We start from the raw sequence: 13,928 nt of genomic DNA on the forward strand, positions 1-13,928 counted from the left end.
AGGGAAAAGTGAGGAGGACTGATCAATAACTTTGATGAATTGGTTATTTCATTGATTTAATTTAATTGGTTATTTAAATTCCATAACATTGTGCAAACAGCAGACTGTTTGTGTTCCACATTTACCAGCTAGAATGAGGCTGTCTAGGGTTTAGTTTTAGACTGAAGTGAGCTCCATGATCTTTTCTTCAGTTATCAGCCTCTACTCTTTCATTGGAAAAACAGTTGCTGAAGACACTGTGCTCACAGGCACACAGATGCACACACGCAAGCACGAGCATATGCACACACACATACATAAACACACACACACTTCAGGAATCCACGATTACGTTAGTTCCCAGTAAGGGAAGATCTCATCTTGCTGTCATTGGCTGGCGGATGGGTGAGGTCTGCAGCAGAAACAGGCAGAGAGGGAGGGGGCTCCCCTGCGTGCACACACTCACTTACACACACACAGACACACACAGACACACACACACACACACACACACACACACACACACACACACACACACACACACACACACACACACACACGACTCACAGAGCGCTTGGGATTCCCTCTCATCACTCACAGCAATGGTGTTCAGTTACACCTCCCCTGAATTATTGACAAGAGAACCACCTCCACTATACTCACAATATTTCCAGGGCGTGTAAATGTTTTATTAAGCAAAGTAATATCTGACATTTCTGGGCATCTCACCTACATGAGATCCTATGCAGCTGCAATCAGGGAAGTGAGACTCCACCGTTGTTAAAAATATCTCCCAGTTTCGGGTATACCTCACCACGTTATGTATAGCTATGCTTTCCCGGGGTAACATGGCCTAAGCATGGACAGCTGTTCACTGTAAGCGTTAGGTCAGGTTTCAGTACAGTGCAGTGGCTCAGCTTGGCTCTCCACACAGGGAGAGATTACATATTTGGCTGCATGGGAGGGGGGAGCAGCTGCTCTGCCTTACAACATGCAGGGTGACTCCAAACCAGGCATAACCGGGGGCCCCCAGGGGTTTGAATGGAGATCCACACGACACACACAACTACGTTCTACATCTAGCCTATCATATTGTCACGACTTCCACCGAAGTTGGTGCCTCTCCTTGTTCGGGCGTTGTTCGGTGGTCGAAGTCACCGGCTTTCTAGCCTCCACTGATTTACATTTCTTTTTCCATTTGTTTTGTCTGTATTGTACACACCTGGTTCCCATTACGTTTTAATTATTTCCCTATTTAACCCTCTGGAGCCACCATGGTTTTGTGCATGTTTATTGTTGTCAGTTGTCTCGTTTATGTGATTCTGGATTTTCGTTCTCCTTGTTGGAAAATTATTTTTGAGTAAAGTTACTATTATTACTCATCTCTGTGTCCAGCACCTGACTCTGCCTTACCCACATCACCTAGACTCTGACACATATCAACACATGGCATCATTAGCCAAGAATTTCTAGCACATGACATCAGTGTCTATTTCCAATCATATCACATGTCCAGTTTTGCATGCATCTTATTGAATGTGCTTGTCAGACCAAAACAGTTTATTTTGGTCTTTACCCATAATGCTGAGTGAAGAGAATATCTCCAATCTGTTTTCCCTTACTGGGAAACCAGACTTACTAATAATAATGTGATTAACATGAATGAGAGAGTTCCTTATATGGTTTTGAAGAGGAGGCACCAAGCGAGCCAGGAATTTTGTGGTCAGAGCAGAGCCAGCAGCAACCCCAGGCCTGTGGAGGTGGGGGGATGCTCGACTGGAATGACAGGAATGAGGGTGAGTGGCATGAGTGACTCGTGGATCCTGTGGGCTTTGACAAGATCACGTGGAACAATAATGTGGTGTCAAATCAAACTTTAAAGTACATTACATTTGAGATGGCACTGTTGAGCAAGATGAAACATAATTAAGCTAGCAAACATGGAGTCGTACTCTCGCAATTGCAATATTTTACTATAATTTAATTACAGGTGAAAAATTATAGCCAGTTAACATGACCATCACTAGTTAACCCAGCCACAAAGTATTAAGTATTATGTCTTTCTACGATGTCTTTACTGAACCGTAACCTTATCCACACTGCTAACCTTATTCCTAACCCTGATCTTAAATTATCACCAGAAGCACATTTTTGTTTTCATTAATTTTAACGATACAGACTAATTCTGACTTTGTAGCTGTGATATCTAGTGGAAACCGACTTTTGATGGTGAAGTAGGGATGATGGCTGACGATAAAAAGGAAACATTAAGCTCTATAGTTTTTCAGTAGAGAACCAAAACCAACTAATCAACTAGGTAGATTTCAATATTGAAATTAAAGTAGGAAGTTATTTGGTATTCTGTTATTAAAGCAGGCTATTATTGATTAGGCAAGAGTCAGCTAGCAGCTAGCTAGAAAGCTCACTATCTAGCTAGTTATTACATTTTTTTTATTTAACTAGGCAAGTAAGTTAAGAACAAATTCTTATTTACAATAATGACAGCCTGCTGGGGAATAGTGGGTAAGCTGCCTTGTTCAGGGGCAGAATGACAAACCTTGTCAGTTCAGGGATTCGATCCAGGAACCTTTTAGTTACTGGCCCAATGCTCTAACCACTAGGCTAACTGCCACCGCAAAGCTAGCTAACGTTAACGTTTAACCACATATAAAAGTTACCAGTATCTTTGGTTTAACCAAGCGCATCGTCTCTAGCTTGGTAAGTTAATGAGGGTTCTGTAGAGAAGGAGGACTTGGAAGACCAGCATAACTGGGAGGGAGTGGCAGTGAAGGGAGAGGTAGGGTGAGAACAGGCAGGGAAGACCCTCTCTGGGGATGAGATGGGCCTCAGGGGGAGCCAAAAGAGATCAAACTCCAAACTAAATAGCCAATATTGTAAACCGCTAACTGCATTCTTTTTGAGATACAGTCTATTTGAAATACAGATGTAATTCATTTGACTCTGGCAGTTTTTGTGCAGTTACAATAAAAGAGAATGACCTCTAACCTCTTCTCTCTCTTCATCTCGCTCTCCATGCAGGCCCACTTTCACTATGTGCTGGGGAAGTTGTTCTATGCTTAGCTGACAGAGACAGGAGATACAGGAGTCCACTGTGTTCCAAGGACCTTGGCTCTCCTCTATGCACAGCACTGGGGAATTCCTGCAGGTAATCATGACTTCTATCAATCACCCCGTTACTTAGTCATTAGTGGTACTGAGAGTTCCTCTAATTGCTTTTACGCTGTGTGGAGGCATTGTTATTTGGACATTTGTCATGTAGAGAGGATGACATGTTATTGACTTTGACCAACTGCTGTCTATTTGGTTGAAAGATGGTTCTATACAGAGGATGGTTCTATACTTAATGTGTAGAAATAGGTAAGGGATAAAGTGAAAACCTATAGGACGATTGCTCTCCACAACGAGGGCTGGGAATGAAATGACAGCAGGCTGTTCAATGCTGGTATGGATTGGTAAAGCTTGCATTAGTCCAACATAGTAGGTTATTACTTATTTGACTAATTGATTATCCATAGTTGCCTCTTTTGAAACAGCAGCAGTCTTCAAACGGACCTTGAATGCAACACTAACATATCATTTGTTTAAACTCCTATTGTACTCTGTCTATGGCATTTCCAGTAACACTTTACTTGACACTCAGTGTGATAACACATTACGACACAGTCATATCATGTCATAATATGTCATAACACTGTCAGGACACATATATTTAGACCTGTTGTGACATATATTGTGTTATTTTATGGCTTTTTATAACACCTACACAAGAGTGTCAAAACCCACAAAACCACCACCCAAGGCAAAACATTCCATTACACTATAGCCCAGGTGTCTTCTTTTTTTTTTTTATTGACCATCTTAAATTATCATTGTAATTGCGCACACATTGATGTCAGACATGAACCTACCCCAATGCTCTGTTGCTGACGACTTGGATGAATGCAGGAGAAGATTTCAGGAGCAGGATAAGACGCCCTCTTTTTGACTGATGACTGATATCAGGACATGTACGTGATAGGGCTATCTGGCTTATATGATCATGATGGGCATAATGCTTCTTGACAGTGTCATAAAGTGTATTTTTTTTCAAATGTAATTGACAGCATTTGAACTAATTTGAAGATCTGAAACAAACAGTCAACAATATCACGTTGACAGTTTATGCTACAAAACCAACTTTAAAAAATGTGTTATATATATATATATATATTTTTTTAAACCTTTATTTAACTAGGCAAGTCAGTTAAGAACAAATTCTTATTGTCAATGACGGCCTAGGAACAGTGGGTTAACTGCCTGTTCAGGGGCAGAACGACAGATTTGTACCTTATTTCACCCAACATTCCATGATGTACACAAAGGCGTTGTTGACAGAATAGATGGATGCAGTTCAAGGCGTGATTAATATAATTCACCAATACATTTCTTGGTAGTCCAAAAAATATTGTTATCAGGTTGTAAATCAAAGCTGGCGGGGCATGTGGTTTCCTGCTTCAATTCGGGATGCTTCAGTTTCAATTATTCAATATTTTGGACAAAAACGAAAAAATGTAGGACTGTGAATATCAATACAATCAAATTATCAAGGGCAATGATCACAAGTCAGTCATAACGTGGCTAATAGGCTACCGTATCTATTTATGGAGCATGCTAAAAACACGGAGCCTAACCTTATCTAGATAGCTAGCTAGCTGCTAGAATAATGTCATGTCATTCGAGTAGGTGAGTCACTGACTTATTATTTTTCAGTGGCTATACACAGCTAGAGATGCAGGTGTCATTTGGTTAGCTAGCAAGAACATGAACGACTGTTATCCAGTTTGCAAATTCACTCTGGCTATCTACTTCAATTTCAGAGCAGTCACGTCTGAGTCTGCCAGAGCGCAGAATAACAGATTCATTTATGAACGCACAACACCCGCTTAATATGACCAGTGGCAGCAAACGTTGGCCAAAAAATAGTTTGTCACAAACGCTCTAGATAACATGTAAACAACCTAACCAGCTCTGCTAGGGTGAGTGAAATGGTCAGATTGAGTTCTCTAATTTGTTTCTGGAAGTAGCAAGCTAGCAAGCTAACCAACTTTCACCAGTTAGCTTGGGTGCTTGGTTGGGACAAGTAGGCTTCAATTCCCCCGTCGTTTATCAGTGCAATTTTGAAAGCCAAACTACCTGAAAAACTTTGAGAAGGTTTATCTAATGTTCCTTCATTAGATTTTAGCTCATCTTGCTCTCGCTAGCATTAGTTGTTGACCTTGTTGTTGTTGATGTGCATAACTGAGGGAGAGAGTGCCTACCTTTTCATTGTTGTTTGATCAATAAGACTGTAAAGTTCCCAAATTTAAGAGGACTCCCGTGGTATTTACATATTTGCACAAATCCATTCAGGTGTATTTTGTGGCTTTTGGCGAATGAGTTCTAATGAACTAAAGTCATGCTGATGCCCCAACAGCCTGTAAACACAGTAAGGTTCAAAGTGAATGATGGCAGGCCCGTGTGGCAAATGGCTTATTTGCATAAAGGCCTAGCTCTGATTGGCTATGTTGCACTGTCTGCATAGACTCCTGGACGAGAAACATTTTTATTATGTTTTAAAAGGATTTAAGAAACAAACTTTCAAATGAAAGGAAACTTCTTGGCAGGGAAAACATGAATTTGAATAAATGTGGGTTTTACCACTATTATGTAGGTGTCATAACCAGCCATAAAAGAACGCAATATATGTCACAATAGGTGTAAATATGTGGTCATGATAGTGTTATGACAAGTTATGTCAGATGTTATGATGTATTATGACATGGGTGTCAAATAAGGGTCATTTCCTGATATCAGCACTGCACTGTGTGTGTAGAGAACATATGTCTGACAAGGTGGAATCAGGCTTCTACTTCATCGCCCTGGACCACTACACCTACGAGGCAGAGGACGCCAAATTTGGACCTGTGAGTCCACTTTGACCTTGATATAACTTTCTTCAGCGGCTTTTGGTGTTCCCTAACTCATCTTGTGCCTTACCCAACTCAGCACATATGTATCCCTCCACCTTCCTCAGTGGAGTCCTGACAAGGGGTATCAAACTCCAATGTCTATGTACATGTTGTGTTGGTTTAGTTACCGGACCAGTGGGAGGAGTTGTTGATGATAGTGATGCATCCTAGTGTGATCTCAACAAACAGTCACTGTGCCAACACCCTGCCTGATGACCACAACCAGATGCTATTCCTCCACCCTAGATCACTGTAAAGACACACCTAGTCTCTCTCTCTGTGTATGTTTGTTGTGCGTGAGAGAGTGAGTAATGGGTCTGTATATGCAAGTGTGTGTGTATAGTGTAGGATATATACGTTTTGTGTATATGAGTCTACTCTGAGTCTGTATACACCCTGTATTACATGCCTGTGTTTTGTTTGCACACACTTTTCTTGTACGTGATTTAGTGGAGCGATATGTGGCATCCCTCTCTCTCATTCTCTCTCTCAGATATTTGGTGTTCCCAGACTAGTGTTGAGGCAGGGATCAAATCACATTTTATTTGTCACATGCTTCGTAAACAACAGGTGTAGACTAACAGTGAAATGTTTACTTATGGGTCCTTTTCCAACGATGCAGAGTAAACAAACAAACAAAAAAAAACATTGAAATAGTGACACAAGGAATAAATACACAGTGAATGAGGAGTGAAAATGATCTGGCTGTATAGGATGGACTACACTGTTATTCTGAGCTTGCCCTTTTACTCATCACTCAGTGATGTCCAGTCCCCATATGCACTCATTGACTCTGTTAGTTCCCACACACCCACACCTAGACACAACTGAGACATTTGAGTAAATTATGTATTGATGACACTTGAATAAAAATTGGAGCTACATGGATTTTAGATTCAGCCTTCTGTACAGTATCTTTCTGTGCTCTCTTTCGATTGCGCTGATTCCCCACTGTAGTACACAGGGACACTCAAAGTCTATCTTAAATGAATGATCCTTTATTTGTCAGTGCCATGGAGAGGTTCAAACCAACTCAATGCAGCATAGTACACATGTCAATGTTCATGTTCTGCTTGGGCAGTCCCAGCAGTTGGCTATAAACGGACAAGTTATATTTGCATGATTTAGCATAATTAATGAATCATTACCATTTTATTTCATCCATGTGACCGACCAATACGGGTTCATAACAGACCAATATCTCACGAGGCTTCTTCTCTAAGCTGAGACCTTGAAACAAAGATATCTTTCGTTCTCAAAACAAGGTCTGGGCGTACTGCCAAATTGCAGCCACTGATAGTGAGGATTCGTTCAGTCAGCCACTTGAATGAACACAGATATTGGTTTATAGAAGAGCACATGAATAGAACATAGAAATTAGTTATAAGAAAAGCACAAACATTAAAATTCCCATTACAGTAGGAACCTGGATATCTTCACTGGTTCTGAGGGAGGCGAATTGGCCACCAATCGTGCCTGGGACATGTTCCAGCATTACCGCTGTCTGGAGAACAGCCAGAGCATAGTCAAGACCCACTCCACATACACCCTAAAGACTTTGGCAAGTGTGCTAGTCCAGTGTCACTTTGATTACGTCTGCACATGATGGTTCACCAGCAGCCCCAAACGTCTAAAGAATAAGCTACCAGCCAAACAAGCTCTTAAGAACTGTACTTAAACTCCCCCCTCATACTCATCTGAGGTTGAGCATTTTTCATCTATCTCTGTAATGTGTCTGTATCTATGTAATTGTGTATATATTTATGTTTAAAATAGGGATCAGAATGGAAATAGGTCCCCAAATGTTTTGTGCAATCTCGGTCACTTAACAAAAATTATATATATTTATTTTTAACTGACAAATAAAATCAATCAAACTGCAGCAGCAAATTAATTGATGAATGGAAAGGCACATCTGTTACAAAACACCAAAAAGTTGAATGACATTCGGAGATTGTCAAGCCCTCGATACTGGGTAAAGCCTACAAGGTAGGGAGGGATGTATTTTCTATTTGTCGAGATTGACATAGTCTATTTATGGTGGTGTTGAAAAACGGAAATCATGATATTGAAGTGCTCGAAGTCGGTATCTTTTTTTACTGGTTGTGTGGTTCATTGGCACATAAACCTGTTGTTGGAGAATTTGTTGCATGCATTTTAGAAATTATAAATAACCTCAAATTGTAGAAAATCTGATTGCCCCTTAGCTGATTATTGTCTACAGCCAGCTCTGATCATAGTGTAATGAAAGAGGCAGGGAGAATGAGCTGTGCTGGTCGGCGAACCCTTAACTTTCTGGCCTGTAGCCCTGCGTGACATCGACTGTGCCACAAAAGCATGCTGAAGTGGCAATGTCGATATCCACATTTATAAACACAGAGTTATTGTTATTTGTGGTTGTAAACCTTATTTTGAGTTCATTCTATGAGGGGGAGGGTGTTAAATTTATTTTACAGTACAAGGGGATTATTTTAATGGCACCTTGAGGTGGACCATCCCTAAGGAAGGTTTCTTATGGCTTAATAATACTGATGAATGGCATGGGTTGAAGACTTACACCTCTGCTTAGTCCCACATAGTGACGTCTGCCATAACATATTGAGATAAACGTGCAACAGCTCTGTGTCAAGTTTTCAGACAACACAACAGTAGTAGGCTTGATTACCAACAATGACGAGACAGCCTAGAGAGAGGAGGTGAGGGCTTTCGGAGTGTGGTGTCAGGAAAATAACCTCTCACTCAACGTCAACAAAACAAAGGAGATGATCGTGGACTTCAGGAAACAGCAGAGGGAGCACCTCCCTATCCACATCGACGGGACTGCAGTGGGGAAGGTGGAAAGTTTTAAGTTCCTCGGTGTACACATCACTAAGAAACTGAAATATTCCACCCACACAGACAGTGTGGTAAAGAAGGCGCAATGTCAGGAGGATTAAGAAATGTGGCTTATCACCTAAAACCCTCAGAAACTTTTACGGATGCACAATTGAGAGCATCCTGTCGGGCTGTATCACTGCCTGGTACGGCAACTGCACCACCGACAATGGCAGAGCTCTCCAGAGGGTGGTGGGGTCTGCACAACGCATCACCGGGGGCAAACTACCTGCCCTCTAGGACACCTACAGCAAGGCCAAAAAGATCATCAAGGACAACAACCACCCGAGCCACTGCCTATTCACCCTGCTACCATCCAGAAGACGAGGTCAGTACAGGTGCATCAAAGCTAGGACCGAGAGACTGAAAAACAGCTTCTATCTCAAGGCCATCAGACTGTTAAACAGCCATCACTAACACAGAGAGGCTGCTGCCTACATACAGACTTCAAATCATTGGCCACTTTAATAATGTCACTTTATATAATGTTTACATATTTTGCATTACTCATCTCATATGTATATACTGTATTCTATACTATCTATTGCATCTTAACCTATGCCACTACATATATTTATATATTATTATTCCATTCCTTTACTTATATTTGTGTGTATTAGGTATTTGTTGTGGAATTGTTAGATATTACTTGTTAGATATTGCTGCATTGTCGTAACTAGAATAACAAGCATTTCGCTACACTCGCAAAAACATATGCTAACCATGTGTATGTGACCAATAACTTTTGATTTGATTTGATTATCTTTCCTTTTATCCTTCTAAAACCCCTATCAAAGGAGACCTCCTCCAATAGGTTTTGAAAGGGATGTAGAAAGGAAGCGCATGAATATTTGGTTAAATGATACATGGGAATGATACAGGCCCCATGTGGCTCAGTTGGTAGCGCATGGGTGTTGCAATGCCAGGGTTGTGGGTTTGATTCCCAAGTGGGACCTGTATGAAAATGTATGCACTCACTACTGTTAGTTGCTCTGGATAAGAGTGTCTGCTAAATTCCTGAAATGTAATTAATGTGTTGTATGTATGCACATATATCTTTGTTCTACTTGTGCTCTTTCTACAGATGGCTCTGGCTTGCTGATAACGTCTGATCTGATGAGAATCCATATTGGTTTTGACTCCTGTACTCAATAAAATGTCCAATGCCAAGTTGAAATAATTTGTCACTGTAATTTGAAAGACAAATAGTTATCAATCAGACAATTATAATGAATCTAAATAAAAAAATATGAAGCAAATCTGTTTTAGTCTGTTTGACATTGCTTTGTCCTCAGTCCTCCTTTGATTGTTGTGTGTACCATTATGACATGTTAACATGAGTTTAGCTGGTTAATCATATTAATGTCAGTTTACAGTCTATTATTTGGCCCTGGTTATGTACTGTTAATGTAGCAGGTCCTCCCCTTTCTGTCTCCATATAATTCTTAATCCCCCTGAGTCGCGTGTGTGTGTGCCCTTGGGCTTAATAAATACCCTAAGCATTGAATCTTGCCTCAATTCCTGCACTCGCTTAACTAGCCCACTGGTCCTTCATTTTTTTCAATGTTATCAGCTTTATGACATTAATATGTGTGTACCTTACATGTTATTCCCAACAATGGAGTCATTATGTTTAACTATATTAAATGATGGCCATCACCAAGTGTATGATGAATGAACTTGTTAAATCACAGCCACATTATGCCCATACTCCAAAGTATGTGGGCTCCCCTTCAAATGAGTGGACTTGGCTTTTTCAACCACCCCTCAATCAATCAATCAATCAAATGTATTTATAAAGCCCTTCTTACATCAGTTAATGACACAAAGTGCTGTACAGAAACCCAGCCTAAAACCCCAAACAGCAAGCAATGCAGGTATAGAAGCACGGCGGCTAGGAAAAACTCCCTAGAAAGAACCTAGGAAGAAACCTAGAGAGGAACCAGGCTATGAGGGGTGGCCAGGTCTCTTCTGGCTGTGCCGGGTGGAGATTATTAGAGAACATGGCCAAGATGTTCAAATGTTCATAGTTGACCAGCAGGGTCAGATAATAATAATCACAGTATTTGTAGAGGGTGCAACAGGTCAGCACCTCAGGAGTAAATGTCAGTTGGATTTTCATAGCTGATCATTGAGAGTATCTCTGCCATACCTGCTGTCTCTAGAGAGTTGAAAACAACAGTCTGGGACAAGATAGCAGGTCAGGGTTCCATAGCCGCAGGCAGAACCATTGAAACTGGAGCAGCAGCACGACCAGGTGGACTGGGGACAGCAAGGAGTCATCAGGCCATGTAGTCCTGAGGCATGGTCCTAGGGCTCAGGTCCTCCGAGATTGAAAGAGAGAGAGAGAATTAGAGAGAGTATACTTAAATTCACACAGGACATCAGATAAGACAGGAGAAATACTCCAGCTATAACAGACTGACCCTAGCCCCCGACACATAAACTATTGCAGCATAAATACTGGAGGCTGAGACAGGAGGGGTCGGGAGACACTGTGGGCCCGTCCAACGATACCCCAAGACAGGGCCAAACAGGCAGGATATAACCCCACCCACGTTACCAAAGCACATCGGAAGACTTCCAGTTTCGCAATTTCTGTTCCAATTTTCTAGAAGCTTGATTCAGGGCTCGGGTATTTTCTCTATACCAGGGAGCTTCTTATGACAAATGTTTTAGTTTTTAGGGGTGCGACTGCATCTAGGGTATTACGCAAGGTTAATTTGAGTTCCTCAAATAGGTGGTTAACTGTTTTTTTGTACTCTGACGTCCTTGGGTCGGTGGAGGGAGTCTGGAAGGGCATCTAGGAATCTTTGGGTTGTCCGAGAACTTATAACACAGCTTTTGATGATCCTTGGTTGGGGTCTGAGCAGATTATTTGTTGCAATTGCAAACATAATAAAATGGTTGTCCAATAGTCCAGGATTATGAGGAAAAACATTAAGATCCACAACATTTTGAAGTGGGTCTGTGGACTTTTTTTCCATGTGAATATTAAAATCACCAAAAATGTGAATATTGTCTGCCATGACTACAATCCAATAGGAATTCAGGGAACTCAGTGAGGAACGCTGTATATGGCCCAGGAGCCCTGTAAACTGTAGCTATAAAAAGTGATTGAGTAGGCTGCATAGATTTCATGACTAGAAGCTCAAAAGACGAAAATGCAGTCGGTGTGGTTTTTGTAAATTTAAATTTGCTATCGTAAATGTTAGCAAACCTCCACTTTTGCGGGATGCGCAGGGGATATGGTCACTAGTGTAACCATGAGGAGAGGCCTCATTTAACACAGTAAATTCATCAGGCTTAAGCCATGTTTCAGTCAGGCCCATCACATCAAGATTATGATCAGTCATTGACTATAACTGCCTTGGAAGTGAGGGATCTAACATAAAGTAGCTCTATTTTGAGATGTGAGATATCACAATCTCTTTCAATAATGACAGGAATGGAGGAGGTCTTTATTCCAGTGAGATTGCTAAGGCGAACACCGCCATGTTTAGTTTTGCCCAACCTAGGTCGAGGTACAGACACGGTCTCAATGGGGATAGCTGAGTTGACTACACTGACTGCGTTAGTGGCAGACTCCACTAAGCTGGCAGGCTGGCTAACAGTGGAGTTAGAGCCCTGTCTATGTTGGTAGATAAGATGAGAGCACCCCTCCAGCTAGGATGGAGTCCGTCACTCCTCAGCAGGCCAGGCTTGGTCCTGTTTGTGGGTGAGTCCCAGAAAGAGGGTTTTTAACCGGTGATTGAGTTGTGAGACCCCAGTCAGATAAAGCGACCGGGGTGAAAAAGTTAAAAGAAAAAACGTCGAGCCAGTGAAAAAACACTAAAAAGTCAAAACCGTAAGTTTGGCAGGTAGCAAAGTAAGTTTTGTAACTAACCTGTCACGACTTCCGCCGAAGTTGGCTCCCCTGCCTGTTCTGGCGGTGCTCCCCTGCCTGTTCGGGCGGTGCTCGGCGGTCGTCGTCACCGTCCTACTAGCCACTACCGATCCCTTTTTCATTTTCTGTTGGTTTTGTCTTATTAGTTTCACCTGTGTGTATTTTAGTTTAATTAGTGTCCTTATATATAGTAGGTTGTCCCGCCCTTGTTTTGTGCGGGATTGTTTTTTGTTACTCTGTTGTATGGTGGTTTTCGTGTGTGCATCCTCCGGACTATTTTGGTCCTGTGTTTGGGCTGGTCAATTGTATGCGCCCTGTGTGTTGGCGTGACCGTTTTTGTGCGCCGGAGAATAAATTGACAATCTACTGAACCCTGCGCCCAATTCCACCCACCACTCCTAGTAAATCGTGACATAACCACATAGCAACATGTAAACAAGTCTACAAGTTGTGACTGGAAATGATGCAAAACCAGTTGCTGACAGGTGTACAAAATCGAGCACATAGCACAAAATCGAACACATAGCCAAAATCGAGCACATAGCCATGCATGCATTGGCAGTAGAATTGCCCGTACTGAAGAGCTCAGTAACTTTCAACATGACACCGTCATAGGATGCCACCTTTCCAACAAGTCAGGTTGTCAAATCTCTGCCCTGCTAGAGCTGCCCCGGTCAACTGTAAGTGCTGTTATTGTGAAGTGGAAACATCTAGGAGCAACAACGGCTCAGCCGCGAAGCGGTAGGCCACAGAATCTGACAGAAGAGGACCGCCGAGGGCTGAATCGCTTAGCAACATTCAGCATCGAGTTCCAAACTCGTAACATCAGCACAATAACTGTTCGTCAGGAGCTTCATGATCACCATGCACACAAGCCTAAGATCACCATGCGCAATGCCAAGCGTCGGCTGGAGTGGTGTAAAGCTTGCCGCCATTGGACTCACACTTGATGACTCACACTTCACCATTTTGCAGTCCAACGTACGAATCTGGGTTTGGTGGTTGCCAGGAGAATGCTACCTGCCCAAATGCATAGTGCCAACTGTAAAGTTTGGTGGAGAAGGAATAGTGGTCTGGGGCTGTTTTTCATGGTTCAAACTCATTAGTTTCAGTGAAGGGAAATCTTAACGCTACAGCAAACAATGACATTCATTCTAGACGATTCTGCACTTCCAACTTCG

This window comes from Oncorhynchus kisutch, linkage group LG17 (assembly GCF_002021735.2).
Source record: "Oncorhynchus kisutch isolate 150728-3 linkage group LG17, Okis_V2, whole genome shotgun sequence".
NCBI lineage: Eukaryota > Metazoa > Chordata > Actinopteri > Salmoniformes > Salmonidae > Oncorhynchus > Oncorhynchus kisutch.